Source organism: Leptonychotes weddellii, chromosome 11 (assembly GCF_054177405.1).
Source record: "Leptonychotes weddellii isolate Sample4059 chromosome 11, ASM5417740v2, whole genome shotgun sequence".
NCBI classification, from domain to species: Eukaryota; Metazoa; Chordata; class Mammalia; order Carnivora; family Phocidae; genus Leptonychotes; species Leptonychotes weddellii.
Window position 1 is genome coordinate 22,784,126 of NC_138379.1, and position 16,881 is coordinate 22,801,006.

At 46.1% G+C, this 16,881-nt stretch overlaps 2 long non-coding RNA genes across 2 annotated transcripts; one reads left to right on the forward strand and one right to left on the reverse strand.

Moving 5' to 3' along the window:
• Positions 1-5,784: 5,784 nt before the first annotated feature.
• Positions 5,785-16,768, forward strand: LOC145716156 (uncharacterized). The gene is made up of 2 exons (XR_014138609.1): positions 5,785-6,249; positions 16,587-16,768. It is a non-coding gene; the product is annotated as an uncharacterized LOC145716156 (long non-coding RNA).
• LOC145716157 (uncharacterized) lies at positions 9,421-16,608 on the reverse strand. Its single transcript, XR_014138610.1, has 3 exons — positions 16,374-16,608; positions 12,249-12,349; positions 9,421-11,421 (listed from the first exon to the last, which is right to left on the reverse strand). It is a non-coding gene; the product is annotated as an uncharacterized LOC145716157 (long non-coding RNA).
• Positions 16,769-16,881: the final 113 nt, after the last annotated feature.

A 16,881-nucleotide genomic window follows, 5' to 3' on the forward strand; every position in this document is an offset into this window, starting at 1 on the left:
AGAATGTTCCAGGGAGAGGGAAGGAGCAAAGACCCTAAAGCTAGAGGTCGAAGAATGACAAAGGGGGCCTGTGTGACTGAAGCAGAGAAGGGCGGGGTGTGGAGAGAGGACATGCAGATGGGTGGGACCAGGCATGGAGGGCCTGATAGGGCTTTGGCTCTTGCTCTGGGCAAGCAGAAGAGCTTTGAAAGGCTTCGGGCACAGGAGGGAGGTGATGTGACGTAGGTTATAAAAGGATCCCTCTAGCAGCTGCATGGAGAATGGCTTGTCTGGATGGGGCAGAAGCAGGAGGCCAGTCATGTGTACCCCACCAGCTTACTGGAAAATAAATAATATATTATATATTAGCACCTGGATGGGTTTGGCAGGGAGTAAGTGCTCAATCCATGGGGGCTGCTATAGATGATTCTGGAGCTGCCTGGGCTGCTCCTTCCTTGTCTCCTCCAGACAAGTCTTGCCCAGTCATGCAGAGTCCCTCCTGCCCTTGCCCACCTGCTCATTCCCTCGGCCCCTTACCTCCTTTCTTCAACCCTTCACTGATGTTGAATGTCTTCAAATAACAGCCCCACCTCCTGCCTCTCTCATCCAACCCAAATGCAGCTCCAGTCACATCCTTCCCCTGCTCAAAAGTCTTCAAAGGATCAATAGCTCATTAAATTCACATTCTTGGAGGCTGACATTCAAGGCCTCCCCCAAGATGGTGCTGCACTTACCATTCCCACCCATTCTCTACTTCTCTCCCAGAAATACTGAATACTTGTGGAGAAAGAGTTGGGTGCAGTGTGCCACTCCCAGCAGACTAACTGCACTCCCAGGGGCAAACTGATGATCATGGGCCCTTACCCCGGGTTCCCTGGGCCATCCAGGATGCCCCAGCCATGTCAGACATGGATGCCTATTACTGGATCACTCCTCCTACCACGGTCCCATGGACTCCACAACAATGCATCTTCTCTTAGAGTTACAAAATGGCACGTGGTTTCCCACATCAGTTTCCGTTTACTGCACTTAGCTCCCTTGGTATCTGCCCCTAGGGACCTGTCACCTAGAATAAAATGCCCCCATTTGCCTTTACTGGTTCTGATGGGAGACCCAGGCTCCAGGTCATGGATTCCCACATTCAGCTGCCTGCCATGGTCCCTGGGTCCTCCATTACTCTATCCTTTTCCTGTCTGAGCTCAGTCCACGGAATATTGATGCCTGGACTGAAGGCAGAGAATCACTGGGACCTCCCGGCCATAGACAGAATGGCAAAATCCCTGATATTACTTTCCTACCAGCCCAGAGAGCAGGCACCACCATCCTCTCAAACATCCCCCATGAGGGACTTACGGTAGCTTTAAAGACTGGCTAATTTCAGGCCCTTCTCCCAGGGAAGTATTCACAGCACCTGGACTAACACCTGTCACCACATGGCTCTCGGAGGAAGGCAAAACACCAAAGCATTATTCTAAAATAGCATACCTGAGGTTATCTACTCCCATGATAGGAAGTTGAAGCGAGGCCAGCCACCCACAGCTGGGGGGTACAGATGCCCCACAGCCTTATAAAAGGCAGCCGTGGGGCGCCTGGGTGGCTCAGTCAGTTAAGCATCTGCCTTCAGCTCAGGTCATGATCCCAGGGCCCTGGGATCGAGCCCCGCATCGGGCTCCCTGCTCAGCGGGGAGCCTGCTTCTCCCTCTCCCTCTCTCCCTACTTGTGCTAGGTCTCTCCCCACTTGTGCTAGCTCTCTCCCCACCTCCTCTCTCTGTGTCAAATAAATAAATAAAATCTTAAAAAAAAAAAAAAAAAGCAGCCCTGAATGCGGAGTCTAAACACTGGACAATGTTATCGTGGAAGCTTTAGGTTATCAGTAGCCGGCTGTGCCTGATATGGCCGCTGGCCGTGGCCTGGGCCACTCCATGCCAGGACACCTGGGCAGTATGGCACCCACAGTCGAATCTCTGTCTGGAGTGCGTAACTCTTCTTCCACAGCACCACAGGCCAGGCACATTCCGTGACCCTGAGCTGCCACCAGGAGAAACAAAAAGGAGCATGGTCCTGTACTCTTAGAGCTCCCCAGCCCAGGCTGTCTTTGCCCTAGCTATCATGCCTAGCTGGCTGCCTAGCTCGGAGGTCAATGTCCCCTCAAGCGCTCCTGCTTTGTGCATCTTTGTGACAGCCTTCCCGATATCAACACATGCGTCCATGACCCGGAAGTGGCTCAAGAAGTTGTTCTGGCCCAGGGAGTCAAATGCCACTTAGCAGGTGATGACCATGGCCCAGCCAACCATTGCTTCTCAGAGGATAACAACCCTATTACCCGCATCACTGCCAACGGGCCTCCTGCCAGAGCATAGGCATCTTCCCCTCTGGGGATCCCTCATTCAGCATGGACCACACACTGGCAAGAGGTGAACACCAGACAGACCCCCAAAGTTATAACTCTCTCCTCCCCCATTCTCCCCACAGGGCACAATGAACCAACCCCATTTCCGCTATGACTAAGTCTTCCCCTCCCAGACCTCCCAAAGCAAGCTTACTGCTTAAGGCTAGCCCCAGGTTAATCTGCATGTATACATGGTCAAGGCCACATCCCAATGGCTAGACCTCACACAATGTCAGGTAGGCTCTAGGCTCTGACCCCATGAGCAAGCCACCCTCTAATTTGCACCATGCTGAGTGACCTCAAGCTCATGAGAAAGGCCCACAAAACCACTAGTAGTGATGCTACTGGGTCTAGGCCCCTGCTGTCCAGGACCAGATGGACAGGACATTGATTGATGGTATCAAGTCTGGTCCCTGGCCCATGAGTCCAGATCATGCAATTATCCAAATGCATGTGCATGTGTTTGTGTCTTCCTAGGCCTGCACAGCATGTCAAGACTCATGGCCTAAAGAAACGTGAGTGATTAGAAGCCCCAAAGGGAAGCTGGTCCACCTGTGCCACTCCCCTAGGTAACGCCCTCTTGGTGGCCAAACTCAGCTGCACACTCTACCAACTCTGACAACCTCCTCGACATTTACCGACCGCCCCGTGATGGGACCCTGCTGGTCCCAATTCCCAATCGGAGGTGATGAGCCGTTTTCCTACCCACTGCCCTGCATATAATAGTGACATTTGAGGCTGGAGGACTGGGGCTAAGGGCTCACGACACGATTACACCAGGAAAATAGCAGAGGCAGCAGAGGAAATGTCCAAGGTTCTATGGGCCCATGTAACATAAACAGAGGCAGCCTCTGAGGCTTTCACTGAAGGGCAAAAATCCCTTAGAGCCAGCCTGGCAGGTAATACACCAGCTCCAGGTGATTTGCTAGCTGCCCGGGAGCACGTGCCCTCAGGGGACCTTCCTGCTTTATATGGCTGAATAACGCAGGCAAAGTCATCCCAATTGCCCCACAAATGCAACCCCAAACCAAAACCAATTTGCACAAGGTACCCTGAGCTCCCCGGGAACTGGATGTCCCCTGCAGGTTGGAGTGACCTTGTTCCAGGGGGCCCTTCTTCCAGCAGGGGGACTTGACACACTGAACAGGCTATGTCAAATGGGTACAGCCTACAGACAAGCAGATTCACAAAAGACTGCCTGACATTAATCTGCCCCCTCCACCGCCTCCTGGTATTTTTCAACAGGTGGGTTCCTGTCCTATATCTGTGTCCCCAGGATCGGGCTCTTTCCCCACAGGTGTCAAGGAGTCCTCTGTCACTGGGCGCCTCGCCCAGGGACTCCCCCAGCTTTGCCGATGCCAGAGTCGGTAACAAACCTTTGAGTGGCTCGCGATCATGGCTCAGGTATGGTGCATTTGGCAAACAAGTTGCCGCGTTGGACCGTGACGATATCGAAAGAAAACCTGAACCTGTCATTATTCCATCGCTACCCCGGAACTGCAGGGCCAACTCCTGACTCCTCGCCGAGACCCTTACTCAGGATGTTTCTGCCGGGCACATCTGCTCTGCTTACAGGCTTGGTGAGGGGAACCGGCTTTGGAATCACTAGCTGTTAATCCCTACTCAGTCCTTATAGCTCTGTCACCTGGAGCAAGATTCTTAGCCTTTCTGTGACTCAGTTTCTTCATCCATAAAGTTGTGATCACACTACTTACTTCATTAGGGTGTTGTAAGGGAAAAGCAATTACCCACTCTAGGGAAAGCTCATAGTATAAGTCTGACACAAAGGAAATACCCAGATATTCACTCAAGGGGCAACTAAATTTCTTCTTCCCGCAGAGAGCTTTCCATTCCTGTTCCCACTCTAATTTCTCTTTAATCCAATCTGGTTGCATTTCTGGTCAGCACCTCACAGTTAATCATGTACCGGCTCTCCATCACATGTGTATTCATTTTGACTTCCCAAGGAAAAGATAAAGATCTGTGAAGGAAGGGACTACATTATACCTGGCTCTCCTACTGACTTGCTGTGTCATCTTGCACTTAATTACCTTGGGACTGAGTTTCTTTCTCCAGGATGGCAAATACATGGCCTGTGTGCCAACATTTCCACATCCCATAGCCTTGGGAGACACTGGTGTGTAATAATGATTCTCTTCCCCTAGAACCTGGCTCCAGACTCAGTATCCTTCTTAATATAACTTATTTATTATTATGTTAGTGGACACATTTATTATGTCAGCTAATTTATTCAGTAAGTATGTATTGAGTACTTACAAGGTACTACCCTCTATTTCGTAGTCTGGAAATAAAACTTTGAGCACCTTGTCCCTGCACTTAAGGAACTTGTCACTCAGTGGGGAAGAAAGACAATAGGCAAATACACAGATAAGAAAATATCAGGTAGTGATAAGTACAATGATGAAATTAAATAGTGGTGTGTTGGTGCCCGGGGAGATGTCTACTTTAGACTGGTGTCCAGAGAGAAACTCTCTGAGGCCCCCAGAGATTTTGATCTGGTAGATTTGGTGTGGGCCAAAGCAAATGCAGGAAATTTGGGAAACATTGCCATGGTGAGTGAGAGTCAGAGTATGGAGTCCGAAAACCTACGTTCAAATCCCATTTCCTGCACTTATGTAGTTGTGTGACCCTGAGCTAGTTACTGAACTTCTCTGACCTTCAGTTTCCTTATCTATAAAATGGGGTAATAGTACGATTGATCTCACAGGGTTGTTCTTAGTATTAAATAAGATAAAACAGGGACACCTGGGTGGCTCAGTCCATTAAGGGTCTGCCTTCAGCTCACGTTATGATCTCAGGGTCCTGGGATCGAGTCCCGCATTGGGCTCCCTGCTCAGCAGGGAGCCTGCCTCTCCCTCTACCTGCTCTGCCTTCAGCTCTCCCTGCTTGTACTCTCTCTCTCTCTCTGACAAATAAATTTTTAAAAATCTTAAAAAAAAAATAAAGAAGATAAAACATATAAAAGGCCTGGCATATAATATATGCTCAATAAAAGGTAGCTATCTTTTGCAGCAGTAGGCCCATCTATCCCTAACTGTAATCTTTTGTCTGAATTAGTCAAAAGACAAATCCCACAAAAGCCACTTACTATGTAATTAATATGGCCTCTGAGTAGATTTTTGCCTAATGAAACACTTCCTCTTGAAAAATGAATTCTCAAAAGACCTTCGTCTGAGCAAGCATGCCAGGGTTCCATGAATAAGTGTCCTAGGGCTCTCCAGTTTCAGCAGGATTAAGATTTGGAAGGGCTTGGCCTCATTTCCTCCCCTATCAGATGGGAGCCTGGCTACTTGCCCTTTCTAATTTGGGCGTGGGGGGGAGGACCTCTGTGACCCAAAGTGATGTGAGATTTGCAAAGTGTGAGACAGGGGCAGAACCCTCGCCATGTCAGACAGGCCGGAACACCCAACTTGAAAGGCCATAGTTCCTGATGCACCAGCCTTCCTACCCCCACCCGGCTCGTTGGGAGAAGCTGGCCACTCCTTCCCATTTATAAGCTGAGCTGGGTACATAACAGAGAAAAACAAAGTTGGGCAGGAAGCAGCCTTTTCAACCAGTGAAGAAACCGTTAGAATCCATCCCTTTGCCCTAATGCCAAAGCTCCGCCTGCCCCACCCAGCCACACTATCAAGGACACACAGCTAGCTATCAGAGGGCCCTGGGGGCATTTGTCCCTACTTTATCAAGGACCCGTGGAAACATTTCTCTAACTGATGATAAAGACCTCTCCCCCCTCCTTTCTCCCTCCCTCCCTCCATTCTGCTTCTAGCTACCTACCAGAGGGGCTCCTGTCATTTTCTTTCAGTTCTGAGAAGGAGATATTCTGCAACCAGGACTTGAAGTAACTGGTGGAGAGGCAGGTAAGATGAGTTTCATTCATTCACTTGTTCATGCATTCATTCTTTCAGTACATATTTATTGGGTACTTACTATGTGCTAGATACTAAGCGAGGCTCTTGGATTCAATTCTGAGCAGAAGGTGCTTGCAGTCTTTGGCGGAGCCGGGCAGTACTTTAACAACCCCTAAATGTGGAATTACAAATTATGATCCAGACTGGGAGTGAAATTAGACTATGCGGGGAGGGGGCCCTAATCTAGTCATGGAGGGTGGAGGTAGGGGGGTTCCTTGAAGAAGTAACATTTGAGCTGAGAGAGAGGGTGTATAATAATTTTCTAGATTTTGCTCTTGCCCTCTGAGTGGGTGTTTTCAGGGTTAAAAAGATGCCTCAGGGCCCGAAAGGCTTGCTGCCGTCCCATGCCAGTCCTGTTTCCCATACCAAGTCACGATTACTCGGCCCTTGTGAAGGTTAGGATGAAAATGACTTATTGGACTAATAGAGAAGCCAGCATAAACCTGCCAGGACCTCCTTCAAGATTCAGTTCACTTTGCAAAAGTTGCCAGATAAAAGATATTTCCAGATGGAAGGCCACGCAGGAAATACAAATGGAATATTTTTTAATAGCTCTTCCTTTGGAAGATATGACCCAAGGCGGCCTTCTGCAATATGATGGGAAGCATTGTAGCCTGAAAGCTTGAGAGGAGCTGAGCTGGCCCCCAAGCAGCCCCCGGGGCCTTTGGAAAGGGCCTGAGGAGCATTAAGCGATGCTCTACTTATGCGAGACCCCCCACCGCTCCTGCCACCGCCCCCCAAAGTGGGGCCTGTGCTTTTTGTAGTCTAACTGATGGGTTCTCAGAGGAGAGGGCAGATAGATATCTGTACGAGCACTGAGTTCCTTTAAGGATGTGGCTTTACCAAATAACAGACTGCATCCTTTTCCCTCTTTCCTTGGAGCCAAGTGGGCTGCTGCAAAGAAAGTCACTGGGACAAACAATGAATCATGGAACACTACATCAAAAATGATGTAATGTATGGTGATTAACATAACATAATAAAATAAAACAAATAAATAAATAAAAAAGAAAGTCACTGGGAATGCAGGGAACACCACTAGCAGAGACCCAAGTGGGCAGGGATTGCCACCGGGGCACCTGCAGATTGTCTCAGGACGTGTGGGACTGGCTTCATCATAATGTTGGGATTAGATGGGTCCACAGATGAAGGCAAGAAGGTTGTGAGCTTCCTGAAATAATAGGTAAAATCCTGCGTGTTAGCCCAAATGGGCGCCTAAGATGGCCTTGGACTTTGACCAGTGTTTTTGGTGGCAAAATAGACATACATTAAAATTTAACATTTTAACCATTCTCAAGCGCACAATTTGGTGGCAGGAAGCACGTTCCCATTGTTGTGCAATCATCTCCAGCATTCATCTCCAGAGCTTTTTTTTTTTTTTTATCTTCCCAAACTGAAGCACCGTATCTATTGAAAAATAGTTCTTCCTTCCCCCCAGCCCCTGGCAACCACCCTTCTAACTTCTGTCTCTATGAATCTGACAACTCTAGGTGCCTCATGTGAGTGGGATCATATTGTCTTTGTCCTTTTGTGACTGGTTTCTTTTACTTAGCAGAACATCTTCAAGGTTCATGGATGTTGTAGCCTGTGTGTGGATTTTCTTTTTTTGAGGTGGACTAATATTTCCTTGGATGCACATGCGGCTTTTTTAAAACCCATTCACCTGTGGATGGACACTTGGGTTTCTTCCATCCTTTGGCTCTTGGGAATAATGCCGCTATGAACGCGGACATACAAATATCTGTGTGAGTTCCTGATTTCAACTTGGGGGGGGGTTAATATACCCAAAAGTGGAATTGCTGAATCATTTGATGATTGTGTTTTTAATTTTTGAGGAGCCTACATTTGTGTTCCACAGGAGCTGCACGATTTCCCTTCCCACCAGCAGTGCACAGGGGGTCCCAATTTCTCCACATCTTTACCGACACTTGTTCTTTTCTGGTTTGGGGTAAGAGTCATCCTCATGGGTGTGAGGTGGTATCTCATTGTGGTTTTGATCTGTATTTCTCTAATGGTTAGTGAGGTTGAACATCTTTCCACGTGCTTATTGGCCATTTGTGTGCCTTCTTTGGAGAAATGGCTATTCAAGTCCTTTGCTTATTTTTTACTTGGTTATTTGCGTTTTTTATTGTTGAATTATAGGACATCTTTTTATATTCTGAATATTAACCTCTTTTCAGCTATATGGTTTGGAAATATTTTCTCCCATTCCATGGGTTGCCTTTTCACTCTGTTGATAGTGTCCTTTGAGGTATGCAGGTTTTTAGCTTTGACATAGACCAATTTACCTATTTTTAATTTAAGAATTAAATTAGATATAAATAAAATATGACACCTGTCCTTTTGGTGTCATATTTAAAAACTCATTACCAAATCCAATGTTACGTAGATTCTCCCCTACGTAAGTTGTCTTCTAAGAGCTTTATAGCTTTAGTTACTGGGTTTTTAAGAGGTCTGTGACTGACAACACATGGGCCATCCTCAGTATTGATTCTGGGGAGACCTTCATTTCCAATGTAAACACCCTCACGCCTTCCTGAATGTCAACGTGAATCTAGGAATTGGGAAATTGATAACATGGATGTGATATCTGAAGCCTTTAATTCAAAAGGAATGACTGAGTATCTCCAAATTTCTATCCGCACCCTCGAAGCTGGTGAAAATGAAAATATGGTGTCTCTACTCCTGAGGTGGCCAAACGCTGCACGCACGTGAAACCATGCACTGTGAGGCAGAGTCTGATGAGCGCCTTTACCCGGCCCCGGAGCCAAGAGCCATGAGAACTCAGGACAGGAGCGGCCACCATGAGCTACAGGGGACAGAGAGAACTCCAGGGTAAAGATGTGGCTTGAGTTGGGTCCGAGGTGATGGACCCAACTGGAAGAGGCAGAGAGGACCAGGGGTGCAGTAACGATTGCCATTCACTGAACCCTTCCTGTGTGCCAGGCACAGTGCTCTGCCTGCTGAACACATCATCTCTGTTACTCCTTCGAACCCTAGATTTATCATGGTCTCTATTTTATCCTTGCAAGCGCTGAAGCTCAGAGATTTGCCTCAGATTAATTACCCACATAGCAAGGTAGGAAGCAGAGGCTGGAAACGAGGTTTATGTCTCTCCAAAGCCTTTATTCTTAACCACTCTAATATTTGAGCACCGAAGTGTGGAAACACAGACAAAGCAGACATCCCAGAGAGAGAGAAGGGGATAAGACAGTGCATAAAAATGGGCACAGGCAGGGTGTTTGAGATCAAGGAGGAGCAGCGTGGCTGGGTAGGAAAGGTCAGGCACTGGGGTTGTGGGATGTAAAGTTGAACCGATGGAGTGGGCCTTAGCAGAAGCATGGAGAATTTGGTCTTGACCTGCTAGAGGAACAGAATTGCAGCTCAACCTTCCAGTCCACCTCATCCCTCCATAACAACGAGAGCATTGGGGTCCCAAAAGGTTAGGCCACTTGCCAATGGTCACAGGCAATAGGGAGCCATTGTAAATTCTTCAGCAATGGTGGTAGCAATGAAGAAAACGGGATTCCAGATGGGTTCGTTTGGCAGTGAGTGGAAGTTCAGAATCGCCTTCCCCTGCCAGGTTCAGTGCCCTCAGCTAGCGGCGAGTGCCGGAAAACATGGCTTTCCCAGAAGCAGCCTCACCTTGCCTTCCAATGGAAAGCCTGTCTAGATGCAAGGCCTCAGACCAGAAACCCGCAACTCTGAAGAGCTAGTGGCCAGGACAGGCTTTTGATGCCATCTCTTTATGCTGTTTTCCTGAGCATGTGGCTGAGCCAGGTGTCTGTAAGCCCCACCCATCTGTCCCATGGGGGTCACCAGAGCAGGTAAGATAAGGCAAGTGTTCCCCGGGCAAGGAGGCTGACCCCACCCTGCTTGAGCTGAGCTCATATTCCACCTATGTTATCCACCTATGTTCAGCCAAGAAAGCCCTGCCCTGGTTGACTATCCTCCTCTGAGGTTCTCTTTGCTTAATTAATTCTAATAATAGCTGCCATCCATTGAGCACTATGCTAAGCATTTGACATGCATGATCTCATTTTATCCCTACAACCCCGTGATGAAGATATAATTATCCCCATTTTATACGTGACGGAACTGAGGCTCAGAGCTGTCAAATAATTTGCCTAAAACCACATAGCTAAAAAAGCCAGGACTAAAACATAAGCCTGTCTATCTCCAAAGTCTGTGTCTTTGCTCCTATAATTGACTGCTTCCTACACATTGGTTCACTGTAGCCATGTACCCTTGTGGACAGGGGAGCCCTGCAGTAGAGAATCCAGCTTCAAAGAGTGGCCTTGCTTCCTGACACTCCCCATATCTGAGTGTTCCTAGAAGCCCGGAGCCTGATCTCTTTCCCAAACCAACTTTGGGGCCCAAATCTGAATGGCATCCGAGACCTTATCTTCTCCTAAAAGTGATGCTCCAAGGAAGTCAAGATTTTCAAGTTCCGTCTCAACATTTCCCCAGAGAGCATGGTGCAGGCATGCTTTGGCCAGTGGAAGCGGGGCGATCATTTGTACATTCATTCACTCAGTTAATATTTATTGAGGGCCTCCCATGGGCTAGGCACATTGTAGGTGCTGAAGACACACCTGGGAACAAGTCATAAAGAATCTCTATCTTCATGGAGTTTATATGCTAGCTGGGAAGAAAGGCCAAAACAAAACACATAAAAATCTACAAATATATATGTAGTAAAGTGGAAGTAATGATGACACCACGAAGAAAAATAAAGCAGCATAGAGGATGAAGAATGATGAGAAGCAGAATTTTTAAAGGCTCTTATGAGGATAAAACATTTGAACAGAGACCTGAATGAAGCATATGGGAGCCATGGGATGTGACAGAGGAAGAACATCACAGGCAGAGGAAAAAGCAAGTGCAAAAGGCTCCAAAAGGAATTGTCTTGGTTTGTTTTAAGGAATAGAAAAAAACGTCAGTGTGGCTGGAGCGGAGAGTGGGAGGGAGTTTTGCAGTCACAGGAGAAGTAGGGACCAGGTAGTATAAGGCTTTCTAGGCCACAGGAAGGAGTTTGGATTTCAAATGTGCTGAATCCCAGGCCCTGCGGTGTGTCATTCAGGTGGGGCAGCCTCTGCGCAGCTACAGAGAGGAGACAGCCTGTACGAACAAAGAGCACAAGGACAGCTCAGTAAGTCAGCTCACCCAGCTCTGACTCCCTGCTTTAACTCAGAGCAGCAAATAAGGTCAGGGTCCAGTACCCAAGGTAGAGGAGGGTTTGTTGGTGGCAGAGGTGAAAGAAAGAGCTGTTGACTCTACATCTCATTTGCCTTGCCCATCAAAGGGCCTGAATTATCAATGGGTGTTCAAGTATTTTAAAGCTGAAATCTCTTTGTATAAGGAAAATCTTCCTTGGAAACTTACTATGTACCAGTCTCCTTGCCAAGCACCTTTTGTGTTTCATTCCTCAGGATTATTGTAACGGCTCCATGAGATAGGTACTCTGAATATGCCCACTTCACAGATGCAGCAACCAAAGTCCAGAGATGTGGAGCAGCATGTCAAAGGTCAACCAGTATGGCGCTGCTGTGGTTGGTGCAGGGGCAGGTGAAGCCCGCTAGGGAGGGGCCTTGGAACCCCTACTGCTCCCAAAAGCAAGCCACTAAGTCACATTTTTGAGGTCCCTTCCTCTAGAACATGCTAGGAGTTTAACTCTGCTAAGACCTTGCTGTGGAATTGTGACATTTGGGGGCAATGATTCAGCCCTTGATTTTGCCTCTTGTCTTCGTCATAAAAGCAGATCTAGAAGTTGTTGGAAGGGGGGAAATCAGATAGATAAAATCAGGGATGCGGCTGAGGCAGGCAATGTGGTAGAGAAGCAATGAAGCTGTCAGCAGCTTGTCCGGAACCTAGATGGGCACAGTCCTGCATTGCTGGCTGACGGATGGGGGCCCCCCAAGCCTGAGGCCGGTTGATGTCTTACGCACACTTGAGCTCTCCCCGCAGCTTCTGGCCTCAGCATTCTTTGGAGGCTGTCCTGACTGGCTGGGAGACCAGCTAGTTGTTTCCTGAGACAGTGGCCATACTTCTGAAAGATGGGGTAATGACAAGAGCTATCATTCCTGTGAACCATCACTGTGCAAAGCATTCTTCCACACATGATGCTATAGAATCCTCTTGAAACTCCCGGGGTAGGGGGCGGGGGACAGACATGGCAGCCGCCTCACCCTAGTGCCGGCCCTGCTGAGCATTACTACCCACAGATATTTGACGTTTGACAGATATAGAAACTGAAGCTCAGAGAGGTGAAGTAACTTCCTTCAAATCACACAGCTAATAACAGCCGAGCTGTATCTAACACCTATGCCCATTCTCCCGAGCCTCAGTTGAAATGGATTTTTTTTTTTAGACTTTTAGGCTTTTCTACTATATAAGAAACCTGATTTATTTATCACTAAGATTTTTTTTTTTTAAAGATTTTATTTATTTATTTGAAAGAGAGAGAATGAGAGAGAGCACATGAGATGGGGGAGGGTCAGAGGGAGAAGCAGACTCCCTGCCGAGCAGGGAGCCCGACGCGGGACTCGATCCCGGGACTCCAGGATCATGACCTGAGCCGAAGGCAGTCGCTTAACCAACTGAGCCACCCAGGCGCCCTATTTATCACTAAGATTACTAATCAGTCTACCATTCTGTGAAAACATATCCACCAGCTGAAATATCCTGAAATGAGTTTGGGAGCCAGATGTCTGTGACAACAGAGTTCTAGTTAAAGAATTTTGCCTGGGAACTGAAACCATGTTAAGACAAATCTTTATTTTTGTTGCTATATGTGAATGTCACCGCTAACAGGCATGGGATACAACTTAGCTTCTAACGATTGGGGAAAAAAAATAAAAGAAGTAAATTGTCATTCTTGGCATATTTTCATTTCTATTAGAAGTCCATTTTAGCAAAGAAATGTAGCCTTGGTCACTTGAAACTGCTCTTCCCTAGAAAACAATTGTAAATGCAATAAGCAAAAAGAATAGAAAATGCCAACAGGAAAAAAGTAATCCACCTGGGGTTAGATTCATCATGCAGACTGCTTCGGTCTTTCTCTGACATTCACATTCAATTTTAATTTAGAAATTAAAATTTCTAAATTTTAAGGTATTCAAGATTTGCAAGGAGCGGGGGGTGGGGGTGGGGAGACAGAATTAAATTGCAATCCCACCGGCTAGGGATCAAGTGCAGATTTCCCCAACTCTCAAGAACTATGGAATGGCCTCTTCTGCATAAGGCATAAGGTTTGCTATGGAAAGATACAATAAGGTCACGATTGCTTTAAAATTATTCATAATAAAAACACATTTTGAGACTTGATTCTAAATGTTAAGCTTAAATTTGAGCAATTTAATTGCCCGTTGAATAGAAATGAAATCCCACCGGTAGGCAGTTATTTCTTACAACCACTGTGTGTGAAATTGAAATCTTAAGATACCATTTCAAATATTCACTTTCTCTAAGGAAGTTCTCCCCAAAGAGTTGTGAAAGATAAGAAACTGACCCAAAGTCATAGGCAGTAAGTAATCTCTCTTTCTTTACATACTGGGGTCAACACAGAAGCATATTATTAAAAGGAAACTTTATGCCCAAAAGTTGGTGGTTCAGAGGTTACCTCAAGGATATATTTATTTTAACAGCTAACTTGAGCCCCATACAAAACTGTAACAAGAAAGATAGCAACTTGTCAGATTTAATAGAAGCAAGCACATGCAAACATATCATCTACTCACCGAGGTAGTGAACACTGAAATGGAAAATGCTCATATGTTTAGAGCAATAGGAAGTGAGGTGAAGGGACCCTGCTCTGTTCGCTTTAAAAAAAAAACAAAACCAGGGAATTGTTTTTAAATTTGGGTGAGAAGTTCTTATTTTAAACCCCCATTTCACGTTCAAATTGAATTTCAAGCTCTTTGTATTTATTTTTGAGTTTTTAATTTATCTTTTATTGAGGTATAATTGACATACAACATTATATTGGTTTCATTTGTACAACATGATTCAATATTTGCATATATTGCCAAAGATCACCACAATACGTCTAGTTAATATCCATCACCACAGTTACACATTTTTTTCTTATAATGAGAACTTCTAAGATTTGCTCTCTTAACAATTTTCAAATATGCAATACAGTATTATTAATTATAGTCACCATGCTGTACATTATAACCCCAGGACTTACTTATTTTATAACTGGAAGTTTGTACCTTTTGACCACTTTTACTCATTTCGCCTACCCCTATCCCTCCCCTCAGGCAACCACCAATCTGTTCTGTATCTAAGAGCTTGTTTTTTTATTTTTTAAATTCCACATGTAAGTGAGATCATATGGAATTTGTCACTCTCTGACTTATTTCACTTAGCATAATACCTTCAAGGCTCATCCATGTTGTCAAAGATGGCAACATTTCATTCCTCTTATAGCTGGAATAATATTCCATTGTGTGTGTATGTGTGTGTATGTATACACACTCATCTTCTTTATCCACTCATCCATTGATAGGCATTTAGGTTGCTTCCGTATCCTGGTTATTGTAAAGACTGCAATGAACACAGCGGTGTATATATCTTTTCAAGTTAGTGTTTTCATTTTCTTTGGATAAATACCCAGAGGAATTGCTGAATTCAAGGACTTTTTAAACTCTCCCCATGATGTCTTTTGCTATAACATAGCAGCTGCCTTTTATGTGCACTTAATATATGTTGAGTGCTTTCCATGCATTTAATCTCATATCTGTTATCACTCCCACCCCATTATAAGTTTATGTTCCACACTTTGCGTGCATTTACTCATTTAATCTTCACAACTGATGCAATAGGTTCTGGCATCCCCACTTTAAGATGAGGATTTGGGGAGTTTAAATTCTTGCTGTTAGCCCAGGTTCACATAGGTGGGAAACGGTGGGTTAGAATGTTGGCAGACTGACTCCAGACCAACTACCCAGTACTGTCTCCTCATATTAAGTAACTTTCCTAGGCCATGCTAGCTGATAATGGCCCAAGTGAAACCCAGGTAGTCCTTGGCATTTAACCACTACACTGACTGGCTGTAAGTAGGCAAACTGCTCATCACGACCTACAGGCTAATTTTCATTTCTGATTATAGAGTGGTAAGTTATGTATTTATCACATAATTTAGACTTGCTTAAAATGTCTAGGTTTTTTTGTTTGTTTTTTGTTTTTGTTTTTGTTTTCTTGGTTAAAAGCAAGGGTCTGATCAGGAGACTATCTTTTTATATACTGATGGCCTTGACTTGAACCCAAAGCTGCTCTTAGGGCTTCCTTGGTCACACACATGTGCACACACACACACACACACTCACACACACACACACACACACACACTTTAATTATACCCATTAGGGATCCAACCTTGGATACAGGGAGACAAGAAAATGACAAAAGCATGCAGACAATAGTAAATTCTGGTTTATAGTTGTGAAAAGTCAGTGAGGATTGGCTCTGAACAGGGAAAATGCAGTGATCAGCAATTCACTTGTGCCTTCAACCACCAGCCTTTCACAGTAAACTCCAAGCCCTTCAACGTCATCTTTAAAATGGGAATAAAATGTCTATGACCATGATCCAGACTATATAAAACCTTGGATTCCGAAAGCCCTTGGTAATTTCCTCTTTACAAGACTTGTAACTGGCATCATGCACAAATAGACCTTTAATAATAATTTCTGAAGAAACTAATTTCTGAATACAATAATTTTCAAAGGAATTCTGATGAGACCCAAAGTTTTTCTTACAGGACTTTGCCCTTGTGGTTGGAGGGGAAACCTGAACTCCAAAATCAAGTGTGGCTTCTTTCTTTCCCAGACCCAGGGCAAAATAGTCTCCCAAAGTATTGCTGTTGATCATTGGAAAGGCACTTTCTCTGTACAGAGTATTACTGGCACTTTCCATGGGGGCACTTCCACCGCAGGAGTCCGATGTTTGAAAGATGCTGAGGGATGGAATTCGGCCGCCAGGAGATGGAGAGGAGACTCAGACCAGCGTGGTCCCTCCCAACCACCCTCCCTCCGGGATTAGCTGCCCCCGGCACTGCTCAGGCATACCCAGCCCGTGCGGTCCCCGCTTGCACAGTCGCCTCTCTGGAGCACGGACGCAGTCACAAACCCGCCGCCCGCAGAGCCGCGCTGTCCGGGGCATCCCGGCGCACGGTGTCCGCGGACCTGGGACCTCGAACCCTGGACGGGCGCGAAAGCCACCCGGAGCGCTTGCATTTCTGTATGTGCTTATTTCACGTTGTCTTTTTTTTCTTCCTTGAGCGGCCTGCTGGTTACTTTCAGTCTTAGTTAACCAAAAGGGAAACGCCGAAGAGGGGAAACCCTAAAGAATGATTTAGAGGCAACCCAGCCGCTTCTCCAAGGAGAGGTGTTCACTGAGCGACTCTCCCCGTCCCCGACGCTGGCCCCTTTAAGAAGCCAAGTCAGTCCTGATGCTGCTGCTGTTTGTATTGCTAATCCCCAGGAGCCCCGTTTAAAAAAGGGGGGGGGGACCGGGCAGCTGTCTCTTTAAATGTGATTTCCTTCTATTGTATTTGAATCGTGATCAGGAAAAAGG